This window comes from Physeter macrocephalus, chromosome 13 (genome assembly GCF_002837175.3).
Source record: "Physeter macrocephalus isolate SW-GA chromosome 13, ASM283717v5, whole genome shotgun sequence".
NCBI lineage: Eukaryota > Metazoa > Chordata > Mammalia > Artiodactyla > Physeteridae > Physeter > Physeter macrocephalus.
This window is the reverse complement of record NC_041226.1, coordinates 71,557,655-71,570,359: the sequence shown is the minus strand read 5'-3', so window position 1 is coordinate 71,570,359 and position 12,705 is coordinate 71,557,655. Positions and strand designations below refer to the sequence as shown.

Here is a 12,705-nt window from a genome sequence, read left to right as displayed (position 1 = left end):
TAACCTTCAATCTCAACTAGTATGACTAGGGCCTAACCCTACTAGTTTTCCTTCAGTCTTTCTCTAGAGGACTGGATTCTGCTCCCAATATCCCCTACCTACTGGATGAGCTCTTTTCTATGAGATGACAAATTATCCAAAATCATAATATCACACACCCAACCTTTCATTTTGCTGTCTGGCCTATCTCCTTTATGGTCGGGTGCCCTGCCGCTGAACTGGAACCCCACCATCTCTTCTGATATCAAAAGTTGACAATTGCTTCTGATTTGGAAAGTTGTACTTGACTCCCAGTTGAGCACTGCGTCTTGGGAGCACCCAACTGTCCTTCATGGGCCAGCATTAGAGGTAACGTCCTTCCTCACTTTCCATCCATGCACCAATTACTCTAATGGCCTTGTTCTTTACCTGTCCCACTATCCTCACCTTTTAGTGCACAGGGTATGTAATTCCTTACCCCTGGACTGGCCATGTAACTGACTTTGGCCAATGGTTGTTAGCCAGTGTAGCACAGAATCCTGAAAAGCACTTGCACATTGGTGTTCGCTTGCTCTTGGACACAGCCATGCCCGTGCGAACACAACCAGGCTAGCCTGCTGGAGGGCGAGAGGCGTATGGATCAGGGCTAAGTTGCTCCAGTGATCAGCCAAGGCTGTCCTAGAACAACTAACAGCCAATCAACCTCCAAATATACAAGCTCACCCCAAAACAGTAGCATGGGTAATAAACACTTTATTTTAAGCCATAAAGTTTGGAGCTGCTGGATAGGTAGCACTACTATGGCAATAAATAACTGATTCAGAAGTTGGTACACAGAGTGAGGTGTTGCTATAACAAAAACCTAAAGTATGTGGCACTGGCTTTGTGACCAGGTGGTAGGTTTAGCCTAGAAAAATGGAAATGAAACTCTTGTAGGAACCTGGAAAAAATGGCAAGAAAACTGTTATAAAAGGATGGGAAAATTGGTGACTCATGCTATCATAGTGGCAAACTGTAAAACGGAAGATAGAAAATGTTCCTGATGAAACTCTGGACTTTGGCAATGAAATTTCAAGGCAGAATATTGAAAGCGTCAGTTGGCTCTAGCTAGCTGGGTATAACAAAGTATTACAAGAAAAAGATGAACTCAGAAAATAACTGGACAACTTGCAGGTTGAATTCAGAATATAGAGATGCCATTCTCTGCTAATTTGGAAACTAAAACTGTTTTTCATCTCCAGCCTTTTAAGCCAATAAAATATTCTCAAGTTAAGACATGGCCATGGGTACAGACCAAATTATGGGTGTACCCATGAGACCCTTTGTTAAGACTTCTTGGAGCATTAAGGAGATGCCTTGTAGACCCACTAAGTTCAACAAAAGGGCTTTCAAGATTCTTAAGGACATCATCCCACAGCAATATAAGAAGCAGGAAACATCAGGGATTAAATAGAGACAGAGAAGCATGTTTCTAAAGATTGTGGGCTTTGGTTTTTGACACATGGAGTACCTGAACTAAAAGGAACCAAGAGTGTTTAAAATGAAAAAAAAAAATTTAAAAAGGCTTCTGCATACCCAACTTTCTACAAGAAGCAGGCTGAGAACATTGTTCAAAGGGTACCTCTTCCAGGGACTCCCCTGGTGGTCCAGTGGCTAAGACTCCATGCTCCCAATGCAGGGGGCCCCGGTTCGATCCCTGGTCAGGGAACTAGATCCCACATGCTGCAACTAAGAGTGCGCATGCCACAACTAAAGATCCCACGTGCTGCAACTAAGACCCCCACGCAGCCAAATAAATAAATAAATATTTTTTTTAAAAAGGGTACATCTTCCACTCCCTCTCCAGCAGTGATCAAAGAGTAAAACTAAGGACATCTCAGAGGCCAGAGATAAGCATAGTAGAGAACAAGGCATTGGGGAACCACCCACAGAAAGCAGAATCTAGGTGTAATCAAGGAACACTCCCCATTCCCGAGGCACATCTGGCCTTGCGGCTTGCTTTGGCCAATGGGTATTGGCAGGTATATTGCAAGTGAAGTCCTGGAAAGCACTCACGCCTTGGTGCTTGCTCACTCTTGCCCTGTGCCATCCTCATGAGAAGAGGCCTGGGCCAGTCTGATGGCAGGTTAAGAGATGTAGGAGCAGACTGGAGCCAGCCCAGTCATCCCAGCTGAACTCATTCCAGACCAGCTGACAGCTGGGCAACCATCCCAGACGCATGAGCAGCAAACTCTATGTTAAGCCTGGAGTTTTGGAGCGGTTTGTGTGCAGCACAGTTCCGGAACAGCCGGCACACCATTCCTCCTGGCCCCACTTACCTTCCTCGCAGCCAGAGTCTCAATGTGCCTCTTACCTCGTACACTCTCTTTATAATTTATTTTCATCAGAACCCTCACTTCTATCCTTAGTAATTTTGTTATAGACTTATGCATGCTTGATACAGAGTCCCACCCGTGCTACCTTCCTATCAATAGAGATGTTTTCTATAATCGAGGTACACCCCGCCCCACAGACTCTGTCTCGGCCACCACGTTCCAACCATGTGTCCATTCTTAGGTAACTGAAGACCTTGAGCATGTTGGTGAGACAACCTGTGTCTCATTTTCCTCATCTTTACAATGAGAATGTTGGAGGACACTTAGACACAATTTACACTTATTTAGGAGTCCCTTCGTATCATGTTAAATGTGTTTTTATATGTCATTCATTGTCCTAAAACAGGAGGTGGTGGATGTTGTTATTTCTATCTTACAGACGAGCAACTACGGGGTACAAAACGTTTCCAGAACTCCCAAAGTCATCTCGCAAGTGAGCAGCCGAATTAAAGTTGTCTTTGCCTTGCCAAAAGAAAAGAAAGAAAAAACCAGAAGTAGAACCAATAACAACAATGCCCCCCTCCACAAAAAAAGAAAGAACTGGGCTTCCCTGGTGGCGCAGGGGTTGAGAGTCCGCCTGCCGATGCAGGGGACGCGGGTTCGTGCCCCGGTCCGGGAAGATCCCACATGCCGCGGAGCGGCTGGGCCCGTGAGCCATGGGCCGCTGAGCCTGCGCGTCCGGAGCCTGTGCTCCGCAACGGAGAGGCCACAGCAGTGAGAGGCCCGCGAACCACAAAAAAAAAAAAAAAAAATAGAAAGAACTGCTAAGCGCTTCCATAGGAAGAAGCCCAAGCTTAATTTATTCTTCTCAGAATTAAGAATGATTTGTAATATTTGGCAGTAAGGACTATAATGTGTTTGACGTTTAATAGACTTGGGAGATGTAATTAGGAACAGCCTTGCTTGGAAGTGACTGTTTTCTGTGAATCAGGAATTTTGCCTCTGGGCACTTTTTCTCCACTACTCATAACTAAACTCTGAAGTTGGCAAACAATTCCTTTACAAGTACTGCTCTTTTCCTTGCTGGTTAATTCAACACAAGCATTTATCGATTAGTGTCCACGTGCCAGGCACTGTGCACTCACTTTGCCAGGCATGCAGTTTACAGCCAGACAGTCTGGTATCTGAGCTTTGAAGGCCAAGAATCAAACACTTATGTCTGGCATTTTCTAATTAAGTAAACCATTTCTATGTAATGAGTGCAGGGTCTCAAAATACAATGCAACTGGTGACAAGCTGAGTGGTCTCACAGAGAAGTTGGCGTGAGAGTCCCCTGAGACCAGATTGGTAGTAGAGGAGATGATTCCCAAGTCTAATTTTTTCCCTCCTGTGAGGCTGGGTGCCGAGCATGATGCCTGGTCCACAGCTGGCTCTTGTTTCTCCCACTTGCTATGCCTTGGAGACTCCTAGGGAACTCTTTAAAAACAGAGGTGCCCAACAACCCTCTCCTCCCAGGAGATGCTCATCCAGTGGATGGGGGGCGTGGGAGGAACTGGTCTGTAGTCTTTCAAGCCCTGCAGGTGATTCTTTATACAGTCAGGGATGAGAACCACTCAGTGTGAGCTCTATACATACTTTCAATGTATGAAAAATAGATGAGTAAATATTATTAAAGTAAATGGGTACCATACTTTTTAAAGCCATTTGGTACACTGCTGAGTACAAATTCTAAAGGCAAGAGAGGAACAGGAGAAAGTGTAGGATCAGTATTATATGTAGCATTATATGTAGGGGCAACAACATATAATAGGGCAAAAATCTTACTAGAAGAGGGAAGTAACATGGAGTTCCTTAGGTTGAAAATGAGGACCCTTTTAACAGCAAAACTTTTCTTAGGTAAGATAGTATTTATATTTTTATAACCTTTTTATTGAGAAAATACATTTTTTAAAAAAACCTCTATAAATGTGTCAATGTTTTCAAAAGATTGAATTTTATTAATTTTAAGTGTCTACTTTCATTTGAAAAATACTCAACCATACATACCCAAGACATTTTTTATCCAGCTTACAGACAGTGTTTAGTGGGTATGTGGACTCAGTAAGGAAACCACTGACCCAGTGGAATTCACGGCCCACAAATCAGTAACCTCAGACACAGACCACCTAACCAGCAACGAGACTAGAAGGAAATGTTTACTTAAACTGAGGAAGAGGCAGAATTAGACTATTTAGCGGTAAGGAGCATTTTAGATTTCTACATAGTGAAAAAAAAATTCACCAGGACCAAATACAAAAGTTTGGCGTTTTTTGATGAGATAAGTTACCATTTCGTAGAATAAGTCATTTTAGTATACCAGAGCAAAAGAAATAAATTAGGCTAGGTCCTGAGCAATAAAAAATGACACAGAGAATATCTGAGATAAATCTGTAATATTTTCTCAGAATAGGATCAAACTTAACATGATACTATCTGGAGGGACATGACCACCGGGAGAAAAACCATTTGATTATTCAATTTTGTGAAAAGGCACTAATATAAAATAATAGCATTGGTTAAGGAAGTAATGTCAAGTGCATAGTTGAGAAAAGTAAACAATAACAAAAATCCCGTAAGAAGTCAAAAGGTTATATTTTTAAAACTTATCAAAAGTCCAGGAGAAAAATGTATACTCACGACCAAAAAGTGGTTCTTAAATAGAAAGCATTTGTGATTGAAAGGCAAAATCGGAGAGGCTGTCATAGAAAAAAGAAAAAATCATCTTATTATTGAATGGATAAGCCGCTGATGCATGAAGTTCACAGAAATCACCCGGTGACAACAAAACTGTTGCTCTGCCTTTTCGTGTCTTTGTGCCTTGTCACGTGGTCCTGAGCTGTTCTCAGGAAATTATTAAGCTAAAGAAGTGAACAAAGTGGTAAGGTCAGGATTCAACAACATCCAAGGCTCAAAATTCCACCTTTTCTTCCCCACATACACTTCACCATATTATTGGCCTGGTCTAGGAACAGAGCATGATTATAATCGGGGTGGAACGAGACTTTACATAGGAAAGTCAGGAAAGGCTTTTTCCAGAGGTGATATTTGAGATCAGATCCTTACTATGTTCACTTTGTTTTAATATGACGTGTATTTTTCTAGTTGTTTGAAAACTGGTGATTGAGAAGTAGTAAGACAAGATTTGCATTTCAGTAATATTCGGTGAACGAAGAAGGTTGATTAAACAGAGCTCTCATTCCCCATCTGTACCACTCAAACAAGCACAGGTTACAAGTGGGTTAAAAAGTTGTATCTCGGGCTTCCCTGGTGGCGCAGTGGTTGAGAGTCCACCTGCCGATGCAGGGGACACGGGTTCGTGCCCCGGTCCGGGAGGATCCCACGTGCCGCGGAGCGGCTGGGCCCGTGAGCCGTGGCGGCTGAGCCTGCGCATCCGGAGCCTGCGCTCCGCAACGGGAGAGGCCCGCGTACCGCAAAAAAAAAAAAAAAAAAAAAGTTGTATCTCTCGGGATCTCACATCAGCTCTCAGAGCAGGTGTATAGGGACATCTCTGAGCCGAAGCATTCAGTGGCAAAGCAGGTTTCTCATACAACCAAAAAGCCGGTCCACTCTGTGGGCGCTGCCGTAGTTCTGCCTTTCACCTTCTCTGAGCCAATGCACACCCATAATCAGACACCTGGGAACTTCTGTACGGCAAACTGACAAAGGATAATCATCTTAGTGGCTTGTAATTAAGTAGAGTGGTAATGCTGGGAAGTCTAGTTTGGCAGTACTTAAACTACAAACCACTTTTCACTCGCCTCAATTCTGACCTGCTCATTGCTCATCGGAATGACTCCCGAAACTCTTGGGAAAGCAACAAGGAAGTTTGCAAAAAAATTTTGTATTGTTAAGGCACTCTGTAACGAACCAGTTGCTCGCCACAGCAACAGAGCTCCGCAATCCAGGAAAAAGCTTTTAATAAATGTTTTGGTAAATAATCTTCACAACGATCATTGTGTTATTGGCTAAAATGGTGTTGAATAACAAGGCCTCCCCACTAGCCAAAAGGCTTCAAAAGATAAAAAGGCACTAATTCAAAGGAGGCTGTTCTTTTTAATTCCGACGTGTTTTCGAGAAATCCACTTAAACATTTGCAGCAACAATGGAAAATCTTTAAGCAGACAAATGAAAATTTTCTTCTCATTGTGCATTGAGTAGTCAAATTGCACCCAGTATTGTAAAATGAAAGCGGTCTGTTGCTAGGCAATTTCATGAATAATCCCAAATCGGGTTTTAACCAGACTGATGAAAGTGCGCCCCCTTAATTTGTTTTTTTCAGTAGAACACAGTTTTTGCTTGAGCAACAAAATATATGAACTGATCATATGGGAATAGAATTTTGTGTAGCAATAAATAAATCTTACCCCAACACTGACTAATATTTAATGATCTGCATAATTATTGCTGTAATGTATGGAAATCAGATGTAAATGCGATAAAGCCCAGGCAATGATTGCACTTGGTATTATGTTAACACTGCAGGTAAAAAGGAGCTCTGGGATCAGCCTGGGAGAAGAAAGAATAGAAAGAAGCTCTGAACTGCTCCAGAAAGACCTACTAGATTCATGGACCAAATCATGGGTCTCCCTGATGTGAGAAATGGCATCACTATTGGCCTTTGTTTCCAAGAAGAACACTGAAGGAGGCATCGTTCCATTGGTTTGTAGGTTTTAATATATTTGTTAAAGGTTAACCAGGTAATTGGTAGTTACATCTGATAATGAGAAACTTACACCTTTCATGTTATTTAAAAACAAAGTAGGGACTTCCCTGGTGGCGTAGTGGTTAAGAATCTGCCTGCCAATGCAGGGGACACGGGTTCAATCCCTGGTCCAGGAAGATCCCACATGCCGCGGAGCAGCTAAGCCTGCGCGCCACAACTACTGAGCCCACGTGCCACAACTACTGAAGCCCACGCTCTAGGGCCATGTGCCACAACTACTGAGCCCGCGTGCTGCAACTACTGAAGCCCGCATGCCTAGAGCCCACGCTCTGCCAACAAGAGAAGCCACCGCAATGAGAAGCCCACACACCACAACAGAGTACCCCTGCTCGCCGCAACTAGAGAAAGCCCGCGCGCAGCAACGAAGACCCAACGCAGCCAAAAATAAATAAATTTATTTAAAAATTAAAAAATAAATAAAAACAAAGTAAACAGATATATAATCATACTGAATTCAAAGGGAATAAAGTGACTCTAACTGAAGTATTATCAGTATATGAGTATTTATGGTCTTAGTTTTCTTCACTATCTATCTGCAAAGTTTATGCATTTATTTGAGGATGTAAATATGAAGAGTCACGTAAACAAGTATGGAGATAAATGTTAAGGGCAGCCTTCAATCTTTAAACCAAGTACAAAACTCTTTCAAATTTACAGCGTAATATAGTTCCTTCTACTTATATGTTTTTTGTTGTGTTTTTTTTTTTTGCGGTACGCGGGCCTCTCACTGCCGTGGCCTCTCCCGCTGCGGAGCACAGGCTCCGGACGCGCAGGCTCAGCCGCCACGGCTCACGGGCCCAGCCACTCCGCGGCACGTGGGATCCTCCCAGACCGGGGCACGAAACCATGTCCCCCGCATCGGCAGGCGGACTCCCAACCACTGCGCCACCAGGGAAGCCCTATGTATTTATTAAATACCTTCAATAAGCAGCTGATGGGTCAGAAATCTGCTTTTGTTGAGATTTTGCTTGCTGATGGTACAAATGAAACAGTGTGGACCATTTTGCCATTCTCCTAAAAACACAATGAAGCTTTCAGCCAGGCTCTCACAGTGGCTTTTAGTTGGATTTGGGTTTTAACTCCTAATGTCTATCAGCAATAAAGGAAAACTAGAGCAGAACATTTCCGAGGATATTAGGGGATTTAATGCACAAGAATAGCATTTAAAGGAAGAGGGGGAAAGAGGAGCGAAAATGAACTTTCCTATGCTTTTCCCTGTGAGAAGTACCCTTGTAATTATGCATGTATCTTAATTAAAATCGCATATTCATGTTTTACATTTTCAGTTGGCCTTGTATAATTAAAACTGCATCACATCTGATGTATCTATAATTACAGCCAAATGGTTATGTTAATGTTCATCTATTCCCTGCTAAAAACCAGCAAAAACCCACAAAGAACATTTCTTTAAATTGTTTCTACCAGAAATTCAATCTCCAGATATAAAAGCTCAATGACCATGTGTCTTGAAAATAAAATATCTTTGAGATCAACAGTCACAGCTTTAAGTGTGAGATCCAAAAATCCTGGTGCTCGCAGAAGCATAACCCAAACTGCTTTTAAGAGATCATCTATAGAGGAAAAAAATAAAATGAATCATAGAAGGTCTAATTAAGGTCTTATAGGAGATTTCTCACTAACTTAAAGGAATTAACAGGAGACAATCATATCTCCTCAGGCTATAATCTTTGAGCTTTAAATCCCCAAATCTTTCCATTAAAAAAAACTCTTGTATTACAAGATCAGTGCTGAATGTAAAAACCATGACCAAATTGAATGCCTATTATTAAATCTTTACTGAGAAATCCTTTCCTAACTTTTTCCAATAAAAGAATCACAAAAATGAAAGCACTTCAAAATATAAAGGTTTTGTGTTGGAAATAGTAACACTTGACTTTGGACCTTAGGCTGTTTGGGGGGCTTTCAGGTGGGAGATCACCTGGACAAACATTCAGCACTTAGATATTCTTGTGGATTGAATTGTGTCCTCCCCAGATGATACAGAATGTAGGAGTCCTAACCTCTGGAGTCTCAGAATGTGGCCCTATTTGGAAATAGGGTCATTACAGTGTAATTAGTTAAATTAAGATAACATCGTGCTGGAGTAATGTGGGCTCTTAATCCAATATGACTGGTGTCTTTGTAAGAAGAAGGAAATTTGGACAAAGAGACATCCAGGGAGAAGGCCATGTGAGGATGGAGGAGAGCTTTGAACGAGGAATCTGCAAGCCGAGGAACGCCAGGGACTGCCAGCCACCACCAGAGCTGGGAGAGAAGCACAGCACAGATTCTCCCTCAGAGCTGCCACTAGAAACCAAGCCTGTCGGCACCTTGATTTCAGACATCTGGCCTCCAGAACTGTGAGAGAGTAAATTTCTGTTGTTTTAAGCCACCCAGTTTGTGGTATTTTGTTAGGACGGCCCTAGGAAACTAATACAGATGTCTACGCAACTTGGAAGCTTGCCTTACCAGAATTTCAACTTGTATCCACATCCTACAAGCTGCAATAACCAACATTTTGCTTTCTTATAAATTCAAGAAAGAGTCTTGGGTTCTGGAAACCTTAGAAGCCACCTTTCTTTCCTTAGTTCTCCAGGAAACAGGCAAGAGGAAAATGTTCTCCCTGCACAGTTTATCCTCCAGTATTAAAATCACTCGCGGTACCTGCCTGAAAGGTCTCTAGGTTTGAACCCCAGGAGCCGAGACCTGGTGTTTGAGGCAGTGTAGCTGGTGTCACGCTCCCTCACGCCGGAGGCCATAAGGTACAGCCACTCGACAGAGTAATGAACCTAAGTGTCTGGCTGCCTTTCAGGCTCACACGTCAAATCTAAGGGAAACTCTCTTGTGAACTGGTAAAGAGAACAAAGAAAAGAAAATCTTTAAAATGAGTACCTGCTCACAGACACTGATGCAGAAACATTTTAGACTAAGAAAGTGATTTGGAAACACGAACCCAAAGGAACCACACACCCTGAACTTACTACACACAGATCAACATGCCGATCGCTCAGCTGGGCGTCAGCACCTCTTACATTCCAATAAATGTTCATAGATGTTTTTCTGTGAATACACAGAGGGGCTGAATGCACAAACCCACATTCCAACACAATCCTAAATAGGATGCACAAAAACAGAGGCCTTGGGGAGAAGGTAGTAGGAATCACAGATTAAATTCTATAGTGTTTTTTATTTTACAGAGCATTTTTACATATATTTCCTAGTTTACTTCTCATAACAGCTCTGTTAATTCCACTATTTTAGAGATGTAGATAGTCAAAAAAATTAAATGACTTGCCCGTGGGCACACAAAAAGTGTAACTCACATCAGGCCTTCCAACCCACATCTCGCGATACAAATTCCCAAGAGAGAGATTCTCACTGTCCAAGTTGATAAAGTGTCCAGTCTGATCTGATTCAGTTGCCTGTAGCAGACTCTCTAGGCACAGGCTTACCTGCTCTTCTTAAAATTGTTACATGGTCCTGTTACTGTGACATCACTTTTCTTTTTTTTTAACTTACTAGGTCACTGGTTTATTATCAAAAGATGTAACTCAGGAACAGCCAGATGGAAGAGATGCTTAGGGCAAGGGATGTGGGAAAGGGAGCAGAGCTTCCATGCCAAGAGACGCAAACTTGATTGTTCACATAACCCTTAAAATTATTCGGAAAAATAATGTATCCCCTTTGCACACTTTCAAATGGACATTTATACTTCTTTCTTTATAAGCTTAAATAGTTGTAAAGAGTGTGACTTCTAGCAGATTGTAAATGCTAAAATTTAAAAATTAAAGCTATGGCATCCTTTTAAATATATGTGATGAAATCTAAGTTGCATAATGGTTTGAAAGCCACCTGTCAGGAAACAGTTGCTTCTTCTTGTTGCTTCTGACCCTGGTGACAAAGGTACCCTACAGAAGCCAGGGCCCTTCATCACAGAAGTGAACAAACAAACCTGGCCCAAGAGTCAGAGAAGCTAAAAGAGGATCTGGGGGGAGGTGGAATACCTGCAGACCCAGGTGCTGCCTCACACCAACAAGATGAATTAGTAGATCAGGAACAATGTGCATGAAATACAAAATAGCTGTCGCTTCCCATCCTAACTAGAAACATACGGGAAAGAGAATCCTGAGAGACATAGTTCAGCCTAGGCAAGTAGACACATTCCAAAGTCATCACACCATAACCCTTGCCGGGCACGAGGAGCCAGCCCAGACATGAAGCACATGCTGCCCGCTGTACCCTGAATAATGAAGTCTTTTGTCTCTGACCCAGGAATCTTTTGTCTCCTACCAGCATCCATGAATGAAACTGTGGCAGGCTAACTTGTTAGCTTGCAGGGAAAGTAATATCTCAGACTCTTCACAGCTCTTGACACTACTATTATCAATTTAACAGAATATAAATGAGCTTTCTAAACTTTCAGAAATGTTTATACTTCCTTTCTTTTATTCATATTTCCATTACTTTTCCGTTAGATTTGAACGCTAATGTTAAAAAGTTTAATGCTTGGGGGCTTCCCTGGTGGCGCAGTGGTTGCGCGTCCACCTGCCGATGCAGGGGACGCGGGTTCGCGCCCCGGTCTGGGAGGATCCCACGTGCCGCGGAGCGGCTGGGCCCGTTGAGCCGTGGCCGCTGGGCCTGCGCGTCCGGGGCCTGTGCTCCGCAGCGGGAGAGGCCGCGGCAGGGGGAGGCCCGCATACCACAAAAAAAAAGGTTAATGCTTGGAAGTCTTTTATTGATCACATCATCACTCTTTATTCAACAGAAATATGTCATAGAAATTATGTTTTTAAAATTTATTTCCTATGATTATTATGTCCTAAGTTTTAAAAATTCTTCCATATAATGTAATCATTAAAATTACTATTAGTAAACAGATCAAAAATGTAAATGTATTTCAAATTTGAATAAATAATAATCATTAAAAGAAAACTTTTATTGGAAATTAATCACCTATTTATGCAATACTGCTAAAATCAATCCATTCAGAAGCTACCATATATATTTTTATGTTAACAAGTTGAAAATATTAAACATTTTATAGCATGAAGTAAGATTAAGACTGACTATACCTAGAATAAATATTTTATAATATGATATAAAATAATTTTTAATCATCTAATTGAGAAACACATCCTGAATCTAAAAGAAATGGCATAAAAGTTTTGCCCAAGGGTTTTATATAATGTATTCTAAAATTTTCAGTAGTTCTAGAAGCATTCCACTTACATTTAAAAGGTTCTGGAGAACTAACCTACTGTCAGGCTGTTCAAAGTTCTCTTCTTTCCAGCTAATAAAACAGACTAAGGATGAGTCCTAAGAATAGCTAAAGAGTTGCTTACAGTAAAATACATGAAAAAGGTCATTTTTAGCATTCATTATGTCTTAAAGTGCACTTTGCTTTTGCTCTCACAGAATCTTACATTCTTTGGCAGAAGGAAAGGAATGTAGGAAATGAAGTCATTAAACAAAAATTGTCATAAGTCTCACTATTCCTATATCTGAACCAGAACATCCCACCCTGGCCTAAAACACCAAATTTTACCCTCAATAGCCTAGTGATAGAGAAATACAGGAATCCTTACAGGTTTATTGACATTCATTAATATATAAAGAGGGCCTCCCTCCTTTTGTTGGAAGCCCAAGAGG

The 12,705-nt window shown here is 41.7% G+C and overlaps 1 long non-coding RNA gene across 1 annotated transcript in view; it reads right to left on the bottom strand.

Moving 5' to 3' along the window:
- Positions 1-12,347, bottom strand: part of LOC129392667 (uncharacterized) — a 65,091-nt gene extending 52,744 nt beyond the window's left edge. The window contains exon 1 of the long non-coding RNA XR_008618955.1: positions 12,286-12,347. This is a non-coding gene — a long non-coding RNA (uncharacterized lncRNA). The remainder of the gene's footprint in view (positions 1-12,285) is intronic.
- Positions 12,348-12,705: the final 358 nt, after the last annotated feature.